We start from the raw sequence: 14,855 nt of genomic DNA, 5'->3' as shown, positions 1-14,855 counted from the left end.
TGTTTGAGTTTTGATCACCCATGACTGGAGTACATCCTGACCAAATTTGAGCTCTCTCGGGGTTACGCTGTTTGAGTTTATAGTCTAAATGTCCAAAAATGACACAAAATTGTCCAAATTATGACTCATAATTCAAAATGGCCGACTTCCTCTTGGATTATGGGTAATGATGCAAGAGGTTTTTTTGTGCGTCTTGATGAGTTACATACGCATATCAGATTTCAGAAGTCTAGGTCAAACGCTGTCCGGGGGCTGAATTTTTATAATTTTCTAGGGGGCGCTATTGAGCCATTTTGGCATACAGGTGTGCAGTTCCCCTAAAATATCAGATTTTTCGCCGGTCCTGGTGTGTGCGCAAATTTTCATGCGTTTTTGTGTATGTTTAGGGCGTCAAAAATGCCGATTTCCCAGCAGATGTAGAAAGTACAATAATAATTCCATGGGTTTCATTCTTTTATCCTAACTAGGAGAAAAGAATGTTTGAAAACATTTTTTTAAAATACCAAATAAATCTGGAGTTCCCCCTAAAATGACATTTTTGTCCCCCGAGATGACCAAATTGAATCTCAAATAAAACTGCTAAAATGAAATTTAAATCTCCTTTTTTGGTATTATTTTTTTCATTGTTGTCTCTTGTAATTGTGGGAACATTTTTTAAATCACATTATTTTAAATCATTATTATGCATGGAAAGTGTGTCCTACAACATGCATTCAATCCTGTTACCATAACCTTTTTAGCAGGTAGAAGAAGAAGAAAACAGTGACATCATCAAACAGTTTTACAAAAGAATGGGTAGAGCAAAGTTATGTCCTCTCTTCTATTTTTCATATTTCCATAACATTGTCAGCCTTGATTGAATGTCTCACTCTACCTCATGCAACCCTGTTGAACAAATTCTTTTTACTTTTTTCTTTACTTTTTTCCATCAGTAAGTTTTTTCTCTTGGTCAGCAGTAACAGCTAGCTAAATATCAAGCTTCCACTCTTGTGAAAAAGCTAACATTAGCATGGATTAGCAACCCTATGATTAGAGTAGGGTTAACAAACAACAAATAAAACATGTAATAAAAATGGTGCCATTGATGTGGAAGCTTAGCCAATCAAGCCTTTGATAGTTTATTGCCTATTACTGATGAATATGGAGCAGAAAATTCTAAGAGAAGTTTTTTTTTAACAAAATTTTGAAGCCCAAATGTTCTCCAATTCTGGAATTACCCATGAAATATTGGATTTGTTTGAAGTAAAGAGTATCACGAAGATGGAACAGTACCACTCCATCCTCCAGCATCATGCAATTCCATCTGGACTAACACTTGTGGGTCGAAAGTTTGTTTTGCAGCAAGAAAATGACCCTAAGCATTCTTCCAAGCTCTGTCAGGGTCAGCTACACAAAAAAGAAGAGGAAGGTGTTCTTCAAAAGATGGTTTGGCCCCCTCAGTCTCCAGACCTTTCTCCAATTGAGCTTGTGTGGGACAAATTTGATCGATCAGTCAGATAAGTGCATCCCATGAATCAGCAGTCTCTCAGTGATGAACTGAAGAAAGCCTGGAATGCAATTCCTGGCACATACTTTAAAAAACTTGTGGAACGAATGCCTTGTCTATGCCATACTTTTGTTAAAGCCAGTAGAGGTTACTTTAAAGAAGCCAAAGTTTAAACAAGAAAAACCCAAATACCTGATAATTATAGTAAAAATGTATTCTGATGAGTGACTCTTTACATAATAATCATGTTTTTTTGTGTTTTTTTTTTTTTTTAGCAAAGTATGCCAATGAAACTATGATCTTTGTTTGCACAAATTTGATCCTGCTTTCAAACTTTTGGCCTGTAGTGTATATTCAAACTCGGGTCCTCTACCAGATGCCTGGGAATTTGAGGGCTCTGCACAGTATCTTTGCTGTTCCGAGGGCTGCACTTTTCTGGACAGAGGCCTCAGATGTTCTTCGTAGGATCTGGTGGAGCCACTCCTCCAGTTTGTGGGTCACTGCTCCTGGTGCTCTGATCATTGGCACCACTGTTGCTTTTACTCCCCATATCTTTTTGAGAATCACAATAAAGATTGTAGACATTAAGTCTGGCAAGGGATTTGTGATGGACCCATGCAGTGTTAGTAATGTTCCCTTTCATTTCAAACAAAAAATCAGTCTCCAAGAATCCCAACATTTCATTATAGGATTTTCAGGTAACGCTTACCACTGGTGTCAAAGTTCTGTGTCTGCAATATTGCACAAATTTGACCCCCATGACAGGAAAAAGTCTTTGCTGTCGAAAAAGAACTTTGGAGCAAGATGAATGACTGTACACACAAAGATCAGGTCTTTTGGAATAAAGTGCTGTGAACAGATAAATCGTAGATAGAGCTGTTTGGTCTCAGTAACAATAGACATGTTTGGTGCAAAAACAACTTTTCAGGACCTCCACCTTACCCGCTGTGAAGCATGGTGGTGGAAATAGGGTTGCTTTCCTGCCTCCTGTCTCAGCTTGAAGTAATTTATTCATCTCTAAAATCTGCATCATATCAGAGTACTTAAAGATGATGTGTAGGGTTGAAACTGGCAGTAAATGTACAGCTGAGGGAACATTCATTGAAGAGCGTTCAACAATTTTAACTAAATTCAGATAGTGATGGATAATTATGCAAATTATGCAATGTATACAACTTTGGACCAGACTCTTCTTTCAAGGATTGTTCGTCCTTTCATATTATTTTCTACATAGAAAAAATCTGAACACATTAAAACTCTAAAGTAACGCAGTTGGACGAAGCATAATCTGTATCAAATGTTATGTTTTTCAGTCTCCTTCTGCATTAACACTATTCAGTCTCTCATCCAGCTTCATCAGGTCATCACCTGGAGTTTTTTCAACAGTCTTGAAGGACTTCACACATATGCTGAGCACTTGTCGGCTGCTTTACCTTCACTCTACACCTTCAACTCATCGCAAAGTATCTCAGCTGGGTTTAGGTGGATGATTGTGGTGGCCAGGCCATCATCAATAAATCTGTCACCACCAAAGGCCCCCCACATCATCACAGCTCCTCCTCCAAGGTTCATGTTGGGAACCACACATGCAGATACTTTCTCTTTATCTTCTCTGTGTGTCACAAAGACTCAGCAGCACATCTGACCTCATGAAAAACAATGTCCAGATTTTCACTTATCTAATGTCCACTTGTTGTGTTTCTCAGTCCAGACAGATCTTTTCTTCTTTTTGGCCTCCCTCAGTATTGGTTTCTTTGTAGCAGTGCCACCATGAAGACATGATTCACACAGTCTAATTCCAACAGTTGATGTTGTGATGCGTCCACTGCTTGAGCTCTAAGAAGCATTAATGTTCACTCTAATCTGAGCTACTGTTGATTTTTTGTTGATTGTGTTGATTTCTAAGCCTGCTCACTCTAATCAATTTCTGCTCTGCAGCAGAGCAAACTTTAGGTCTTCCTCTCCTGGAGCAATCCTCATGAGAACCAATTTCATGATAGCATTGGGCGTTTGTCTTAAAGTAACAAAAGACTGTTGTTTGTCTTTAATTAACCAAAATATAGACATTTGCTGTCTACCAACCCTATCTTGACATAACTGATGGTTGGCGCTTTAAGAAGGCAAGATATTTCACCAATTAACTTTCATCTATTAACTGGCAGCCATTCCATGTGACCACCTCATCAAGCTGGTTACGATATGGACCATAGTTTGTAAAGCTGTTATCAAGCAAACACTGGCTACTCTGAGGAGTCAAAAATACAAATCATAGTTTTTTTTTTGCACTTTATAAGTCACCACATAAATTCATTTATGTTATTTCACAGTTGTCATGCCTTCAGTTTTGGTCTACATTGTAAGAAAACAGTAAAGTAGAAAAAAAAACTCTTAAATGAGTAGATGGATCCAAACTGGTACTGTATATCTGGATATGTGATGGCGAGTCTATTTTTTTGATTTTTGCAATTTTCTAAAACTTCTCAACAGTATCATTAAAAGTCACACATGCTTATAATGACACAGCACACATTTCATAGAAAGACTGTCGTGAGCTCATGCATAAAATGATGGCAGTTTCACACAAAGAACCTTCACTGGTATCAGACCAATTCATCTCTATAATTTATCTATACAGCACTAAATCATAACATAAATCATCCTGTGGTACTTTACATAGTAAGGTCAAGACCTTACAGTACAATTAAAATCCAACAATTTCCCTTTTAGTAGCAACTTGGCCACAGTGGGGAAGAAAATTCCCTTTAAACAGGGAAAAACCTCCAACAAATCCACATTCAGGGAGGGTGGTCGTCTGCCTCGGCCGGTAGGGGAGCTCAGTGTTTACACAGTCACTTTCTTCAGCTTGAACACTAGTGACTGAATCAGAAAAAGCAGAAGTTTATTCTAGTTGTATGACTGTTGTCAGTGGAAACCAGTGCTGCTGGTAATGTGTTACAAAGGAAAGCATAGCTGTAATCACAGTATGTTTGACTGTAATTATAGTTGTATACTTCAAAATTTTTGTCTTAAACTCAAAATTAAACAATACACAAACAGTAAAGAATGCACAGACCTGGATTTTTTCCTTTTAAAAATTCCTCCACGAATACTTCAGTTTCACCTTTTCAATTCTTCTAATTTCTTCCTTTCTCCACATTTGAAGTTCTATCTGAATCCTGGAAGTTATTGTTTGGGTAATGTTTGACAGGAGTGCAGGAGTGTGTGTGTGTGTGTGTGTGTGTGTGTGTGTGTGTGTGTGTGTGTGTGTGTGTGTGTGTGTGTGTGTGTGGTGTGTGTGTGTGTGTGTGTGTGTGTGTGTGTGTGTGTGTGAGACAGTACTCATTGATTTGTTATGCAAGGAATGTCTTTGATGGGGCTTCAGTGTGAAGGAAAAGGCGTGAAAGTCTAATCCTTTCCCACAGGCCTGCCAGCACCAGCTCAACCAGCAGCAGACAAAGACCCTCAGCTTGCACACACGCAGTTTTGTGTGGCTATCTGTGTGAGGACATTCTTTGACATAATGCATTCGCTAGCCCTTTACTTTAACCTTCATAACTAGGTGCCTAACCCTCATCCTAACCTAAATCCAATTCTAATCTTAACCCTCAAACCGAGTCTTGACCCTCAAACAGCGTTTTGATTTGATACTCACTTCACCAAGATGTCGTCACTCTGGCGGTCAAAAATTTAAACTGCTCCTCATGAAGATAGCTGAACAAGTACACACACATACACATAGACACATTCACTAGATGTAATGTCTCCTCCATAAAGGTAAATGTGCTCAGTCTCTTCTCAATGTCCTGTGGGGCTTTGGATTATCATGTATGTACTCTCCAAAGAGAATTAACCTCCTCAAGTTCTTCCATGAGACTTGCAGTGCCGGTTAGGACAACACTGCAGTTCAAGTTTTGACGAAGAGGTCAGACTGGACTACTTGATTCTTTCAGTGAATTATCCATTTTAATGACTGTTGTCACTCTTCTGCATGCAAACGCTCAACCCAAAAATTCTGCTCAACACTATATTTTTCAGGGACACCACTGCTGCATCCTGGGCTAATCACTGCCCATGGTGACTATCAGCCCATTTTGTCCCTTGGAAAGATGATAATGAGATGTAGCCAGATCATTCTCCATCATTGACACAGTACTGTGGAGACTTTAAGGAGAGGCTAGGGTGGCTGCACTCATCAGGAAAATCCCAGCTTTCACTTAACAAATCTCCATTTTCAGTTGCCAATAACTTACCTGTTGAACTTCTGCCGACTGAGCAGCATGTCAGTTGCTTTTGGGTCCTAAAAATAAACTCACAAATCGCCAAAAGGAAAACACTAGAAACATAAGGAACGAACAAACAAAAACAAGGGACACTGTAAAGACCACGACACTGTCTGCTCATCTGCCTGCTAGTCATCATCATCTGTTGGACTTTCAGGAATGTATGTCCCACATCTTTGTGGCCCCTGTGACAATAATCAATTGCAATGTTGTGACATGAAAGCAAAAATCCATACAGAGCATAATGATGTAAACTTTGTTGAACTGCAGTTACAAAACCTGAGTTACACAGATACAGTCATAAAAAGAAATACAGAAATCACAAATTATGAAGACCAGACGTGAAAGGGCAGAACAAACAGTATTTTTTATTGAATGGAGTGCTCATCATTCAATACAAAAAAACCTTGCAGCCTCTAAATACAAAATGTAACCTCAAACACTTCCTATTTCATTGTGTGTGCACTCCTGCTGGCCTGAGCAGCCACTTAATTTCTGTCTTTTTTGGCTTTAAAAAATGTAGCAAACAAAAAACAAGCAAAAAACATGTCAGCAGAAAATCATTCGATGAACCAATCACACAGTTTAAATATCTTTATGAATTATTTGTTGTAATTTTAACAAATACATAAGGGACAATACAAAATCTCAACAAGATAATATAGACAGAACAATGCAAGTCATGTTTCACCAGACACAAACTATAGGTCAATATCTTGAAGTATTATAACATAAACTCAACAACTCACTTGAGCAGCACTTGATGACAGTGAGGAGGAAAAAAATCTTTAAACATGAAGTAACTTCCAACAGAACCAGACTTAGGGAGGGCGGTCATCTGCCTCAGCAGATAATTTATAACTATAATACTGGTTCCTTCTAAAAAACGGTTTCAGTTTAACTTTTAAGTGTCATAACCTAGTTTGAGTACTGCAGGTAAGAAATTCCACATGTTGATTCATCCATCCATTTTCTCTCACTTATCCAGGTCCAGGTCGTGGAGGCAGCAGACGAAACAGGTCAATCCAGATGTCCCTCCCCCCAGCAACACTTTCCAGCTCTTCCTGGAGGATCCTGAGGCATTCCCAGGTCAGATGAGATATATAATCCCTCCAGCGGGTCTGCCCCAGGGTATCCTCCCAGGTGGACATGCTCGGAAAACATCCAAAGAAAGCTTCCCCAGAGCTATCCAAATCAGATGTCCAAACCACCTCAACTGGCTCCTTTAATGCAAAGGAGTAGCAGCTCTACTCCGAACTCCCTCTGGAGCCTATCTCTAAGGCTGTGCCCAGCCGCCCTTCAGATGAAGCTCATTTCGGCCGCTTGTACACGCGATCTTGTTCTTTCAGTCACTACCCAGAGCTCATGACTATAGGTAAGGGTTGGAACGTAGATGAACTAGTAAATCAAGAGCTTTACGTCGCGACTCAGTTCCCTCTTTACCACAACAGTCCGGTACAATGCCCGCATTACTGCTGTCACCGCACCAATCTGCCTGTCCATCTCTCACTCCATTTTCCCATCGCTTATGAACAAGATCCCGAAATACTTAAACTCCCTCGCTTGGGGAAGCAACTCACCCTCAACCAGGAGGGTTTCCGAGAGAAACCATGGCCTTGGACTTGGAGGTGCTGATCCACATCCCTGCCGCTTCACACTCGGCTACAAACCACTCCAGTGCATAGTGATGGTCATGGTCTGATGAAGCCAACAGAACCATATCATCTGCAAAAAGCAGAGACACGATCCTGAGGTCCCCAAACTGGACACCGTCCTCAGTCCGGCTGTACCTTGAGATCCCATCCATGAACACCACAAACAGGATCAGAGACAAGGGGCAGCCCTGGCAGAGTCCAACACCCACAGGAAATGTGTCTTTGTGCTGAGAATGCGGACACAGCTCTCACTTTGGTTGTACAGGGACTGAGTAGCTCGTATCAGCGAGCCCGCTGCCTCATACTTCTGCAGTACCCCCCCATAGAGCCGCTCGGGACACAGTCGAAGGCCTTTTGCAAATCTACTAAACATGTGGACTGGCTGGTCAAGCTCCCATAACCCCCTCAGCAGCTCCACAAGGGTAAAGAGCTGATCCACCATTCCATGGCCAGGACGGAATCCGAGGTTCGAAAATCGGTCAGTGTTGATCCCTGATAAGAAAAGGCTGTTCAAATGAGGGCTTACATAAGAGCACCTTAGACCTCTTGTTGGATGTTCCTTGTGTTACTAAATCCCAAACTGTGAAAGAAACGAGTCACTGAGCACCTGATGAGTCTCTTCATGTAGGCATGTGTAGATGAGTTTAAGATTAGCACATTTATGATGAAATGATCACAAATTGGCATAACTGATTTCTTAGAAATATTGCAATGATGTGATCTTACCAGTTTTTTCTCCAAAAATGGGAAAAAATCATAGAGTGCAGGAAACTATTTGTGCTATGAAATGGTGAGCAGGCTCTGATGAGTCTAGAGGTAGTTTTTGGAATCTTGGTCACTGTAAAATGTTTCAAAAATTTCAGGTTTTTGACAGTTTAGCAATCATCAACACATTAGTCATAGCCAGTTACACGCTTGATGCATACATGACTGACTGTCAAATGTATCCTGATGAAACCCATTCATAAGATATACATTTTTACAAACTCATTCTTTTGCCAGTGCTCCCACAGAGCAACTCTAAAATTACCGGGATGTGTCTGCTGATATTCTGTTTTTCAGTCTACATATCCAATGTGCAGTGAATGCATCTAATAACAGTGTAATAGTGTGTGTGGTTAAAGCCAGAAATATCATCTTCTTCTCTACCATAGTTTTCCAAAAACTACGTAAGTGATCTATACTACTGCACTGGATGACATGTTCCTTAATTAGTGAACATGCACACTATAGTTTATTCTGATTCAGTGTCACATGCACTATCTACTTGCCACACATTATTTCACTGTTAAAAAAAAGAGGAAAAAAGTCCTCAGATAGTTTCCTCCACTTTGTAAAGACGTTTTACTAAAGACAGGAAAATATCTATTTTGAACTTTTGTAAAGATTTCTATCTTCAGAAGAGACTGCTGCAGCAGAACACATTGTTACTTTTAGTACTTTCACAGGATTTGTTGACAGTAAGAAACTAGTGAAAGGCTACAGACTAGTCCTTTAGGGAGCATGCATGTTTCTGTTAGAGTTGCAATGTGATTATTTTCATGTGTAACAGTTGAAATGCATTAAAGTGTTAAAGTCACAGTTGACTGAGCTTGTATGTCCAGTAGCAGAGGAGAAAGCAAGGACAGTTAGTAGGAAACTAGTAAGTGGATCTTGAATTAAGATGTTTTTGACTGTTATCTCCCACATCTTCATATGGTTTGTGTAAACAAATGCAAATTTAAATATGACCTGAATGTGTGTAAATACATTGTCTCAGCGATTGGAAGCTAAGCTGCCTTCTGTCTAAACTGTGTGTTCACTCAGAGGACACTGTGTGTGTGTGTGTGTGTGTGTGTGTGTGTGTGTGTGTGTGTGTGTGTGTGTGTGTGTGTGTGTGTGTGTGTGTGTGTGTGTGTGTGCTGCTCTCCATGAAAGCGCCTCCTCCTCCTCCTCCGAATGGAGCTGTTGCTGTGTTTGTGGTGAAATCTGATGCCACCATTTCATTCAGAGGGCTTTTCTGTGGCCGGCCGGCCGGACTGCTGCATTTGTCACCACTGCTTTTCATGTCACCACTCACCACCTGCTCCCCACATTCCTCTACATTCTCTCAAAGACCTCAGTCCCTCCTCCTCTCCCTGCTGCTCTTCCTCTGCATCTTTCTTCTTCTCCACCTCCTCCACTCTTCCTTCTCTTCCTCCTGTGATTATTATTCCCCTAACTGCTTACTCTTTCTCCTCCCCTTCCTTTACAGGCTACTGTGGCTACAGTTTATTCGTTCCTTTTCTCTTTCACTGGATTCTTCATTTGATAATTACTCACTCTATCTCTGCCTTTGATTTTTTTTTTTTTGACTTTAAGAGGGTACAAGTCGCACTGAAACACTGAAAACCTCATCTGAATGCAACCTCTCTCTCATTTGGCCCCTGTCACCCCTGAATCCCTCCTCCTCCTCCTCCTCCTCCTCCTCCTCCTCCTCCTCCCCCCGCCTCCCTCATTCTCTTTTCTGTGATTGCCTTCAGAAGCTGCCGACTACAAGAAAGCGTTCACCTGCTGCCTGACACTGCATAAACCAGCTGCTACTGTACCCCAACACACACACACACACGCACACACACGCACACACACACACACACACACACACACACACACGCACACACACGAAATCCTGTTGGGTTACTGTCAGGGTAACTTTGGAATGGAACAGAAAGCAGGTCGATTGACAAAAGCTGAAAAGTTGAAGAAGTCCCTCTCTGGTGCCTTTCAACGCTGCTGCTGCTGCTGATGTTGTTGTTGTTTGTTTGTGTGTGTGTGTGTGTGTGTGTGTGTGTGTGTGTGTGTGCGTGTGTGTCTGTGTGCGTGTGTGTGTGTGTGTGCGTGTGTGTGTGTGCGTGTGTGTGTGTGTGTGTAGCAGCAGCACCAGCATGCATACACTCTGTACATACACTGTTCACAGCAGAGGCTGGTGACCTGGATTTATCAAGAGAGAAAAAAGCTGAGTTTAACATTAACCTGTGGCTCCCAGTGATTTTGAAGACCAAATAAAACAGCTGTTGGTGCAGCAGCCTAACTGTGAGACATCTCACACCTCCTTTATATAAATGATTACAAAATGAAACCATTAACAGGGTTTTTTTGCAAAAGAAAATTGGGAAGCAGAATTTACTGAGCACATCCCAAAGAGTGTCTGGAACTAAAGATCCCAGTATCACAACAAAATGTGCAAAACACATTAGTTTCACAATATACCTCTATATTTCTATCTATCTCTATCTAAAATTTTGCAATGCCTATGTCTTTTCTATTTAAAAAAAACATTTCTAAAACAAAAATGTTTCTTTTATTTCCACTAGAATGCTATATATTAAGATACCTCCAGGATTCAAATGCATTTTGATCACATTATTAGAGAGAGAGAGAGAGAGAGAGAGAGAGAGAGAGAGTGTGTACATTCTATTTTTTTAGTCTTCTTTCAGTGTGTGTCTGTAGTTTTTCTTTTGTTAGGAATTGGAAGATTTTTTTCCGGTCTTGCCTGAAAATTGTTAGAATGCAATGTTTTCTATCTTTGCTATGGCGGTTGCTATGGACACTGCTATCAATGAAACAATGTTGCTTGCATGTTGCCTGAATCCTTGTTTTTGCATTGTGTGATTTCCTCAGCTGTTATTTTTGTTATATTATGTGAATGTTTGATATAATTGTTTCTTACAATAAAGACAAATATAGATTTTAGTGTCTAAGTGATTAAATATTTCAAGATTCAAGAGTTTTTATTTGTCATATGCTCATACAGTATGTGCAGTGAAATGCAATGCATGCTTATTCTTTTGTAGATTTCTGACAGAGTAGGGACTGCCCAAATTTTTGGGGCTCAGATAGGGTTCAGCATGTTTGGTGTGAACCTGTCCAGGACTACCATAGTGAATGCATATGTAGTGGAGTTAATGTGTTGCCATCTTGCCATCACTTGTCTTTACATGCAATTGTTTGTCTTATTTTACAATGAACTATTAATTTTCCACAGAGACCAGATGTGATATCAGCGCCCTCTGCCAGGGGCCAGCAGACTTGAGGTGCACGCCCCACATAACGTTGTCAATCTGCTGTATCCCATGGTAGGTCGATCAGTAATAAGCTCTGCTGAAAATGCTGAATAAGTTTGTTTTAGTGGCAAACCTTCTGGCTTTTGCAGGTGTTATGCTTGTCAAAATATGTCAAATGCTTCTGTGAGAATATCGGCTTGTTTACAGAATAGCCCACAAGTACACCACATTTGCTTTGCTAGCTTGAATGTAACTTTACCAGTAACCTCCGTGGTGCCCGTGCTGACTAATGCTTGTTTTATGCTTGACGTGTCCGCGAGGTCTGCGTGACTCCGTATGGATGAATTACATCATTTTAACAGCCACGCCCCCTCATGTGGTCCTCATCAAGTGGAAAATTTCCACATCACGCACCTCAAAATTTTTTTAACAACGTAGTTGGAGACGTGTGGAAAACATGGCAGAAGAACAGGAGCTCCTAGCAGCAGAAGTTCAGCAATACAGGTATTTATACGATTTATCACACAGAGATCACTGTGATAACTGGATAATGAACAATTCATGGCATGATATTAAAACTAACTGTTGAAATGCTACCATTTGGTAAAATGCCATGTTTTAAGTGGCATAAACAATGGCAAAATTCTTCTACTCTAGTTTAGTACTGTGGTAGACGTGTGTTTGCAATACACTGACCCCTACAGTTTGGGAGCAGTCGCTGCCTGGAGTATAAAAGCCACACGCGTTCTTTCAGATTCATAAAACTTCATTTGCCCCCAGGGGGCAATTAAAAAGGCACGTAGAGCAGATAGTGCAACAATGACATATAGAAACTGAGTAAAAAACAAGAAATTAAAGATAAGTAACATAAGGAACTTTTGTGCTGATTCTGCGGGTCTCATTTCCATGCATCACATTTGTGTTGAAAGCATAATCTACTGCTCTACAACGTCTGAGTCAGCTCTGTGGAACACAGTTCATAAGGAGATATCTATGTCGTTTGTGTTTAATGTACGGTGGATTGGAAAAATGGACAGAACTTTTATAATGGTGGAACATTATGGTAAAGGACAATATATAGTGAGTTTACAGGGTGAGAATGTGTACATGCAGCTGTTCATTTGGTACACTCTACACTTTACTAGAAATTATGTTTTGTCTTTGAGATATTTTATTCCTATATATTGTTTTCATTATATTGTTTTATTTGTGGGTTGGACAGTAATATATTTTTAGGTGTAATACTATTAATTACAGAAAAAGCATTTTTCATTATGGCAGCAGCAAAATGAACTCAGAAGTCTACAGAAACATTTTGTCTGCCAATTTAAAGAAAGATGCAACCAAACTGATTGGGAGATCCTTCATCGTGCAGCAGGATAATGACCCAAAACACACTGCCAAAACAACAAAGGAGTTCATCAGGGGCAAGAAGTGGAAGGTTTTAGATTGGCCAAGTCAATTTCCAGACTATAACTCTATAGAACTGCATTTTACATGCTAAGAAGGAGACTGAAGGTATAGGAGTAACCCCCCAAAACAAACAACATCAGAAAGAGGTGATGGTAAAAGACTGGAAAAGCATCACAAAAGAAAAATGCAAAAATTTTGTGATGTCAGTGGGTCACAGGCTTATTACAGGCAAAGGATTTGCAACTAAGGATTAAGTCTTATTTAGTCCATGGGCCCGGACCCAAAATTTCCGGTATCGGTACCAGCGGAGGTGACCAATTATTTAGGTATTTTTTAACTTGCTATATGTCTCTAGTTTGCATTTTGATATGATAGCCCTTGCAGACTCACAGCTTAATATATGTTATCACTCGTTTAATGAACATGCCCCCACAATGACATGGGGGGTCTGAGCCAAAAGTCCTAACAACACGACAAGATGGAATTTGATAGGATTTTTCCTCATTACAAAAAAATAAGAAACACCACATGCTACACATCCTCATCTGTATAATAACTTTACAACACAGAACAATACTATAACAAACTTGAGACTGAGAAAGATTTCGTTGCAATGGTAACAAGATTTTCTGTAAGCAGAACGGAACAATAGACTAGTGAAAGTTTGACAAACAGATTCAAAGTTAAATTCTCCTGAAGTTAAAAACCAAAGACAATACAATACAATACAATACAATACAATACAATACAATAACTTTATTAATCCCCGAAGGGAAATTCAATTGTCTGGGTTCTCATCTGTTTACTTTAGAATTAAATAGTCTAATTGCTGATGGTAAGAAAGATTTTCTGAATCTTTCTGTCCTGCAGTGCAGGGATAGGAGGCGTCCACCACCAATGTTTTGTTGTTCACTGAGGCAGATATGAAGTGGATGATCCATGTTTGTCAGAATGGCCTCCATCTTGCTCAGTGCCTGTCTCCCCACCTCATCCTCCAATGAGTTCAATCTGATTCCAACCACAGAGCCAGCTTTTTTAATCAGTTTGCTCAGACGCCTTGCATCCTTGTTTTTCTATACTGCCTCCCCAGCAGACTGCAGCATAAAACAGGACACTTGCTACCACAGACTGATAAACCAACCATATCTTGTGATTTTTGGTCAGTGTGATACAGCATACTATAACTTCCAGTTAAACATACAAAATACCTATTTTAACAGTGTCAAAATAGCCAAAATTGTGATGAAAAGTTCAAAATGTAACCCAATTATAACAGACTGCTACCAGAATTGATCATATGCCGAAAACACTGTTGCAAAGATTATTTCCATTACTAAGCTGAATTTTCAAATGCTTTTGCAGTTTTTATTCTAATTACATTTTTAATCAATTCCATCCTGTTGCGCTGTGTGGGCATTTATTCCAAATTCAAAGGTAATTTTCTGAGAATGGTACATGGTCATAATAAGACAAAAACATAAAACACAGGTCGGAGTCATTTCTTCGATGTACCAGTGTCATATAAAATAAAGGCAGTCGTTCAAGTTCATTCAAAGTTAATCCGAGAAAAGGAAAGGATATTACCATAGTTAACTGACCTAATTCAGCTTAATTAACCTGAACTGGAACTGTACAAGACAACTTGCATAACTAGACATCTCAGCAGTTTCTTCAAAGGACCTGAAATCAAACGTACACCTACCCACCCCTAACTCTTTCTATAGGAAAAACAAGTGAAGGTGAATACACAATTATCAAATAAGCATGAAAAGATGCATTCTGAGAGATACAGAATTCAGCAGCAGCTGAAATCAATAACTTCAGAGATGGCAGCATCTGTCCTCTGGGACAGAAAACTAAAGATGTCTGGACTAAACCAGATGTTTGAGGAACCTCTGATCCACACTTTAGACCAAACAGCTGATCGATGAATCCAGAGAATAAAAACACATGACAGCCACAGATAGGTAAAGATGAGAGGCATCACTCTGCTGCAGTT

Source organism: Amphiprion ocellaris, chromosome 1 (assembly GCF_022539595.1).
Source record: "Amphiprion ocellaris isolate individual 3 ecotype Okinawa chromosome 1, ASM2253959v1, whole genome shotgun sequence".
NCBI lineage: Eukaryota > Metazoa > Chordata > Actinopteri > Pomacentridae > Amphiprion > Amphiprion ocellaris.
This window is presented reverse-complemented; position numbering follows the sequence as displayed.